This window comes from Phacochoerus africanus, chromosome 5, assembly GCF_016906955.1.
Source record: "Phacochoerus africanus isolate WHEZ1 chromosome 5, ROS_Pafr_v1, whole genome shotgun sequence".
Lineage (NCBI taxonomy): Eukaryota > Metazoa > Chordata > Mammalia > Artiodactyla > Suidae > Phacochoerus > Phacochoerus africanus.
Window position 1 is genome coordinate 125,632,455 of NC_062548.1, and position 9,423 is coordinate 125,641,877.

The following is a 9,423-nucleotide window of genomic DNA, read 5'->3' on the forward strand; positions in this document are numbered from 1 at the left end:
TATGCATTAATTTATTTGTTGCTAATTAATGGCCACTTCACAGTACTTTAAATTATGTGTTTGTTTTGTCTATTAGATGTTTAATTTCCCGTGAGCAGAAAATATGTCCTTCAAAGAGTTGAGCTCAACATCTCCAGCAGCCAATAAAAGGGAAAAACCTCAGGGTCCTGAAATCAGAGTGTGATGAAATAAGACCCTGAGAATTAATTTCTACAGCTCACAGCCACAAATTATCTGTTCCTCTGACGGGTCAGCTTTATTCCTGGAGGAAATGTTTACCTACCTGTTGAAATATTTTTAACCTCTGTGGACACAGAAAGCTTGTAGCTTGCAGCCAGTCTGCCAGGAGTCCAACTGAGACATCAGGCTTTTATCTTGATCAAAAGTCAGAGTTAGCTAGTCATAGCAAGGGCAAGCTATGTTGGATGGAATCTTGCTTGGTCTGGTACTAGGCTGCTACTCCATCAGAAAGCCAAACTTGAGGTAGAGGCAGAAAGGCAAGAGAAACAGTTTTCAGTAACTAGACCAATCAATTCAGCACCTTGGATAGCAGTTCAGGAGTGTTGCCCTGATTGTCCACGGCCAAGTATGTATCAATCCTGAAATACATAAGCGCTATTACTTGGTTCAACTTTGTCTCTAGAACTCTGGTTATCAAATATAATATGTTCCTCATAAAATTAAAGTTTCTAGGTACCTGGAAAATTATTTTTCTTCATATTAGGACTTCTGAATATCACCTAAGTTGTGCAGAAAGTAGTTTTAGAAAGGCCTGTATATCATCTTGCATTTTCATAGTCTCAATATTTTTAGATTCAAACCAAACTCATAAGGAATAAGTTTTCCTTCTTCTTTACCACTACTTCTTCAGCTAATAAATAAGACCTAACAAATATCCTTTCTAAAGAGCTTTCAAAATCTATCAAATTCTCCTCAGTTCATTTTGCCTTATCTACTCCAAGCTTTATCATCTCTTCCTTAGAAGATGACTCGGCCTTTAATTTCTCCCTCTTCTAATCCATTCTCCATACATCCAACACTCATCTTTCTGTGACGTATGTTTGATAATGTCTATGCCATACTATTGCCTTTAGCAAGTTCCAGGAGATGTATTCTCAGAAATGTTAACTGGTGTTCCATGGGGGAAAAAATTAATTTTCAAGTACTTGTGAAACAATGTTAAACAAATTATTGCATTTACTTATTCATTTTACTTCTATAATTTTTTTAAATTTTTTTTGGCCATACCTTCAGCATATGAAAGTTCTCAGGGCAGGGACTGAATCTGAGCCACAGCTGTGACCTACACCAAGCTGCAGCAAGGCCAGACTTTAATCCACTGCACTACAGTGGGAATTTCTACTTCTAGAATTTTCTTCCTTTCTTTTCTTTTCTTTTTTCTTTTTCTTTTTTTCTTTTTTTTTTTTTTTTTTTTTTTTTTTTGGCCAGAGGTGCAGCATATGGAAGTTCCCAGGCCAGGTGTCGAGAGCTGCAGCTGCCAGCCTACACCACAGCTCATGGCAACGCCAGATCCTTAACCTACTGAGCAAGGCCAGGGATCGAACCTGAGTCCTCGTGGATACTGGTCAGTCTCATTATCACTGAGCCACGATAGGAACTCCAAGAATTTTTAATCATCATAAATCTCCATAGGAAGATAGAGCATACAATATGTAAGAATTCTCAAGTATATTTGTTTACAGAACTCATATTTCACAGAACATAAATTCTTTCTCATGGATATTAGCAATTTACAGAAACATTGCTTAAACCAACCCAGTAGCTTAATTTCCCATCTCACTCACCTTCTATCAAACGAGCATCCCATTTTCCCATGCTATAAAAAGCATTCACAGTTTTCTGGCATAACATCCAATTTTTCATATTTATAACCTTGCTAATAACATTGTTCCTTCTGCCTGAAATTCTACTTCTCCTAATTTGTCTTGTGAAATCCTATTCATCCTCTAAGACATTACTCAAATGGCCCTTTGACTCTCCCCATGCTTTTCTCAAGCAAAGTTAGCCAATCTTCCCTGCATGGCCCCATCTCCATGACCCCATTCTCAGATCTAGGTTGTACCAAAGAGATTAATAGTGAAATGCTGTGCTTAGGTCTCATTTTTCTGTCTTGTCCAAACAGGTCTTTGAAATAATAACCCATATCTGATATTTCTTTAAAAGAATCAGATTTTTTTTTTCAATCAACTCTGTAACTTAAAAAAAAAAAGAATTATGTATTGTTTTAAGATCTGAAATGAGTCCCTTAAGAAATTATTTCAACTGACATTTTTTAGGCCAATATTCTCAATTTTTTTCCCCATATTTATAAGGCTTATCTATGTAGCCTGTACATTTCTTTTGACTTTTTAGTAATTTGCTTTTTATTGGAAAGTGGTACATTTTATCCACATTTTAAAATATTTAGCAGAGTTCTCTAATGGTGCAGTGATTTAGGATCCAGCATTGTCACTGCAGCAGCTTGAGTCACTGCTGTGGCCGGGGGCTTGATCCAGGGCCTGGGAACTTCCATGTGGTATGGATGCAGCCAAAAAAACAAAAAGTAGCAAAAACCTTTTATTAATTCTTCTCTTACTTCATTATTTTCTCTTTACCTGTGGTTATATCTATGTTCATAGAATTAACACTTTAAAATTTGTCTTTCTTATTTTTTTACCTTGATTGTTTATCTGTTCAGGTGTGTGTATACATGTATGCACGTGTGTGTGTGTGTGTGTGTGTGTGTGTGTGTGTGTGTGTGTGTGTGTGTGTTGTAAGAAGTAGCTATTGAATAGCAATTCATGGAGGGGCACTTGAAATCTAAAGAGCAGCCTAGATTTTTCATTCAGGTCACTTGGTTACTAAATGTGTAATCTTGAAAATTTACTAGCACTCAATTTTATCATCTGTAAAATTATGTTAGTTATAAAAACATGACAAAGGGCCCTGCACATAGCAACCAATCAATAATTGTCAGTTATATTTATTGTCTGTTGCTGTGACTTTTATCTTCATTATTTCCAACTTTGTTCATTAAAGTTTCTTATTTTATTTCTTACCTTTCTTATTTCTTATTTTTACAATGTCTCTTGTGGAATAGTTCTGTGTTCATGAAAATACTCTTTCAGAAAACGCATTTTCTATGATAATATTTTTAGCTAGGATCCTTATGATTTTTACTAGGTTAGTTTATAATTTGAGGGTAATTTTTACCCATTTATGCGTAAGTTAGGAGTGGTTTTAGCTATCTAAAGAGTTGAGGATTTTGTTGAGTTTTGTACTCTAATTTTTGTCACTAATGCTAGTGTTAGAGGATCAGGATCAGAGTGTGTGGTCTGGGTGTTCCCATGGCGGCTCAGCAGTAGCAAATAACTGACCAGTATCCATGAAGACGCATGTTTGATCCCCGGCCTCACTCAGCTGGTTAAGGCTTTGGCGTTGCCGTGAGCTGTGGTATAGGTTGCAGACGTGGTTTGGATCCTGTGTTGCTGTGGCTGTGGTGTAGGCCAGCCGCTGCAGCTCTGATTTGACCTCTAGACAGGGAACTACCATATGTCACAGGTGCAGCCCTAAAAACAAACAAACAAACAAACAAAAAAGTGTGGGAGTTCCTGTTTGTGGCTCAGTGGGTTACAAACCCGCCTAGTGTCCATGAGGGTGCAGGTTCAATCCCTGGCCTCGCTCAGTGCGTTAAGGATCCAGCTTCGCTGTGAGCTGTGGTATAGTTTGCAGACATAGCTTAGATCTGGCTTCTCTGTGGCTGTGACCTGCAGCTGCAGCTCCAATTTACCCCTAGCCTGGGAATATGCTGCAGGTATGTCCCTAAAAAGCAAAATAATAATAATAATAATAAATAAAATAAAACAATGAATGTTTACAAAAAAAGAATGTGCCATCTATACTATTCCTACCATGTTGGAACTCATCAGGGTTTTCTTTGTTGCCTAATATCTTAGTTTGAATTTCCCCCAAAAGCGGAGCCTCATATGAGGACTTAGGCACAGACAGTTTATTTAGGTAACAAACCCAGGGAGCAGGAAGGAGCAGGTGAACAGAGAGGAAGGGACAGGCAGGAGGAGGATCTGATAACAGCTACATTGTTGAGCAAGTTACTTCTGTAGGCAGGTAGGGCCCAGTCCTTCCGGAAACTCTCTAAGTAACTGTGCAGAAACTCTGAAATATCATCTCCTAGAAGATATCCACCGTTTGCCAGGCCCCCTGGGCCACACTCATGCATGGGCTGAGAGCGCTTCCTTGGCTTCAGAGAAAGCCAGGAAACAGAGGCGTGGAGAGACGTAGTTCAACCCTTTCAGTTCCCCTGTTGGCAGGACACTGACAGCACATCTGGGAACTACCTACCACAGCTGCCTCTGACATCGTGAATAGGTCTCGGGGGGGTCTGGTGTGACAGCCCGTCTTGTATGTTACGCATAAAATCATCTCCACTCGGAACATGTGCTAATGACAGGGCTTTATTTTTTTAAGATTCTTTGGGGTAGAATTTCCCATTTTTGCATCTAAATTTGTATCAAGTAATAACTCGGTACGTCACAAGGCAGACAATTCCATTCAAGGCGACGTGATAGCATTTGCCATTTCAAAAGCTGTATAGGTGCAGAGGTAAAGAACCTTTTTATTTATCAAATGGTAAATAATTCCTTGTATTTATTTGATGAAGAGTTTCTTTATGTCAAACTGTAACTTGAAGAGTAAATAACCCTCTCATCCTGATTAGCAGCAGATAGAATAGATGCAATCTGAAATCATTAGCATGAATAATTTACCGGAAATGTACTTTTGCCTATTATTACAAATAATAGCCCAACTTTTATAGAGTAACTTCTTCTTCAGGTAGAAATAATAACCCCGTGAGAAATTATATTTGTAATATTATATGAGAGGAGGAGAAAACTTGAATGCCTCTCCTTAATTAAGAGACTTGCTTTTTCTTTGGTTTCAGCACAACTTGTTATTATACCTTATACTACTTCTGAAAAACCATCCACAAAGGATTTTGGATTGTCCCATGATATGAGAATGTCAGCATAAATGAACCACGGCAAGTAAGGAACACACATTTACAAAAATAGAAAGGGGAACTAAGTAGAATATATAAAGAACATCTAAAAATATTTAGGACAGATGATGGATTAACATCGCTACTGGTAATTGGGGATCTTACGTAACATAAGAAGTTACAGATGGTAGGAATTATGGATATGAAAGGTCTCACTCTGACAGACTTTGCCAGTGTTTTTAATAAATGTCCCCTTCTTGCCTGAGACAAAGTTGGGTTGCCTGAGAATTTGCCACACATGGCATGTCGACCTAAACTACCTGTTATTAACTCACTTTGTAACCTCAAGACAGCTAGACTGTACCTGTGGAATTATAGTTTCCCATGTACCATTTTTTTCAAAGGGTTGTCAAATTGGCATCTCTGAATTCTTGTGGTGAGAAGTAAAGATCATTGCCCCAGGGCTAAAAGGGAGGAAGTTCTCAGTGAAAACGTCCTTCATTTCTTGCCTGGAACTCAGTCACTTTTTTTTTTTTTTCATTTCTTAGTTACAGAGTAACATACACTGAGTATAAGACCCATGTGCTAATTGCCAAGGATAGGGTTATGAAAGAGAATTCACATTCTAGTGGGGGGAAATACATATGATTCAATTGGATAATTATTATGATAGAGGTAAACACAAAGTCATGTGATAGGAATCCTAACCCAGCCTGGTTGGGTTGGGGGAGTCAAGGAGGTCATCCTGGGAAAGGCAGCTGAGTTTTGAAGACTAGAGAGAGGCATCCAGAGGGGCAAGGCTGGGGGTGGTGGTGACTGTTTCCTAAAGAAGTGGCATCATGTGCAAAGGTCAGAGGGTATGACACAGTCAGGGGCTTTATATGGATGGAGCATGTGTTAGTTAGTTTGTTTTTCCTGGAGGTGGGAGATAAAAGATGGGAACCCAGTGAGAAATAAGGCAGATAAGAAAGTCAAAGGCTATGAGGATGATAGGAAGATAAACTGGGAACTGACATGGTCAGATGTACACCTTCTAGATTATTCTGACTGCTGTGTGGGAGGATGACTTGAAAAATACGGACTGAAGAGCAGAAACCAACAATTAGTAGCAGGGGTATAAATAAGTATAAGTGCTTATATAGCATGAGCTAGACCCAGTATGTGAATTATGCCTATTAACCTCTCTATATGATCCTTACTATTTAATAAATCCCATTTTTACAGGGGAGAAAATTAAGCCACAAATATGTAGAGTAAATCTCCAGGTTCTTAGAGCAGTAAGGGCAGGTCTGGCATTCTAAAGCAGGCAGCCTCCTTCCAGAGGTCATGCTCTCAATCACTGTGCTATGGGAACCTGCAGGCTTCTGGGCTCTCACTGGATGCAGGCAGGGATTAAGCACTTAGCATACTTGGTCCCACTACTCTCCACAGCAATGGCTGTGGGTAGGTGATAGTACTATCTTCATTTGTAAACTGAGGTACAGAGAGGTTGGGTAAGTTTCCTAGGGGCACATAGCCACATAGCTAATACAGGTCAGACCTTGGATGAGGACTCATGCCGTCTCATTCCAGAGCCTGTACTTTCAACCGCTGTGGTCCTTCACATCCGGAAGTGATTTCCTGGAATTCCATTGTGGCTCTAAGTATGGAAGCAAACTTACCTCATATGAAGCCGTCATGGATGTTAGAAACTGAAGGACTCAGAATGAATTAAAATCAGTCCACCAAGGGAGATCCTGTTGTGGGTCAGCGGGTTAAGAATCTGACAAATATCCATGAGGATGCAGGTTCGATCCCTGGCCTCATCCAGTGGGTTAAGGATCTGACATTGCTGTAAGCTATGGTGTAAGTGGCAGACATGGCTTGGATCTGGTGTTGCTGTGGCTGTGGCTCTGGCTCCGATTCGACCCCTAGCCTGGGACTTCCATATGCTATACATGCAGCCTGAAAAAAAAAAAAAAAAAACAATCCGTCAAGATGAAAATCTCTTTACTCCTTTTGGTGTGACAGGGACTTGCTGATTTCCCTGACTAGAATCTTCCTCCCTAGGTTCTGAGATTTGAAGAAAGCGACCCTGAGCTGTTTAACCATATATTCCAGATACATATTAAATATGAGATAAGCAAGTTAATTAAAGCAACCTAACCCCCAGGTCTTCCTGCATAGGCAAAGAGTTCTTTGAATTTAAAAAAAAAAAAAGTGTATCTGGCTATTAATGCTACAGGGCAGACTCTTTCACAGGGAAAACATTGATACCAACGGGGGTAGCCACTAACCACATGTACCATTTAAGTTTAAATTAGGTAAAATTAAATAAAATTTACTTCTTCAGTCCTTCTAGCCACATTGCAAATGCTCAATAGTCACATATAATGACTCCTCCAGTGACACAGAAAAGCAGCATTTCCATCATGGCAGAAAGTTCTCTATAAGAGGGCTTGCATATTTCCCGGGCCTTGAAATGTCCGTGTCAAAACCCCTGGACAGCTTTCTACAAAGGAATTTTCTGGGTCTTATATCAGACCTACTGAATCAGAATTTCTTTGCAAAGATCCGAGGAAACTTCATTTGTCATACGTATCTGTAGCACTTTTTTTTTTTCTTTTTTGGCCACCCCATGGCATATGGAGTTCCCAGGCCAGAGATCAGATCCGAGCTGCAATTGTGACCTATGCCCCTGGATCCTTAACCCACTGTGCTGGGCTGGGGATCAAACCTGTGCCAAGAGCTCCAGAGATGCCTCTGATCCTGTTGTACCATAGTGGGGACTTCAGGATTTGTTTCAAGAAATACTGGTTTAGATCTTTGGATTTCAATACTTTTGCCTAAAATCCCTTTTGTTCAAATAAAGTCTTATCTAGAGTCCCAGAAGGTGAAACAAGCACCAGTGGAGCTGGTTGACGTGGTAGGGATGGTGGGCCTGGATACCTGCCTGCCCACTGCCTGATCCCCGTGGACCTCTAAAGAACAAAGGCATTGAACTTCACATTTTGAAAATGACTGGTCACGGGCGCTGCCCAGGGGCTCTAGGATTCCGACTCCCTAGAGAATGGAAATAGAAACGATGTGACGATGGCTTTATCAGGGCCATCTCTCTAGGACCCAGGATCCATAAACTGGCCCTGGAAATGTGGACAATATTTTGAACATGGGCGTCTGCATATCTAGTATGTATATAAGGTTTAAAGGTCGCAGTGTCTCACAGCAACCAGGCTCAGTGACCCGTCGCCGTGGTCTCTATGAGAATCAGAGATGCAGCCATGCTGCTGCTCCGTCAGCCTTCATGGCTCCCTTCCCATACCTTGTGGGGTTCTTTTCTACATGCCAGCTTTTGGCAACTGCTGTGGCCCTAAGTAAACTCAAGTTGGATCTGAGGACTTAGGGACCTCACAACCCAGAGACTGATATTTTGCAAAGCTAGGGAAGGCATCGCTTTATGAGAGGGCCAGGGAACCTGAAAGGAGCTCTGGGAAAATGGTGACATCCGTCAGTCTCTGAAGACTGGACCTAGATCCAGGAGAGATTTCAGCTCGGGCCGTGTGCATGACCATCACGCAATCAAAGTACAGGTGCCCAGGGAAAGGGAAAGGGAGTCCTTTACTAAGTGGATCCCGACACAATGGCTGGTTAACACAGCCCGCGTCCCAAGGTCAGAATACTACCTCCTGCTGGGTTCCTGAGGTTGGCTCACTTTTTCACAAAAGCCAATATTACTGCAATCACCTGCAGTGAGCCCTGTGCTGGGACGTTTATCAGTTAATGAAGTTGCTAAGCTCACTTCTCAATCCGTGAAGGATGAGTGCCAAGCAGCTGTAGGAGAGGCAGACATCCAGCTGTCCTCTGTCTTTCATCCCATGTTCAACCGAACACAGCCATTGTCATCTACAACACTGAGCAACTTACCCACAGGTTGTCAGCTAATGTCTCTAATGCTGCCATTAAAGCAACATCCCTGAAGGTGACGTCTTTTAATCCGTAATAAAATGTAAGTGCTTTTGGCCCGAGTATTTCTTCCTCTGGATGTGCCATGGTTGAGCTCTGATGTCAGTGATCCTTGGTGCATACTGAAGTGTTTACTGCATCTTACTCCTTGCCTTGGGTCCTCCCGCTCCGACATCTGATAGCACGTGTGTTATGGTCACTACAGTGAAGGCATCGATGAATGAATGAACAAAACACGGACAAAATGTTATTTTTTTTTTTTTGGAACCATTTTTATTTTCAGGCTTTCATTTGTAAATTATAGAGCATACCATATTTATTTAACTTTATTAAGATGACACTTCATTAAATTCAGAAATTTTCATTAACTAATGAAGAGTTCATTGTCTACTCCTTTTATGTTCCTATTAGGGTAGGCCGTTTTGATGACAGCTTTTATAGCCATAATTAAATATTTCTAATAG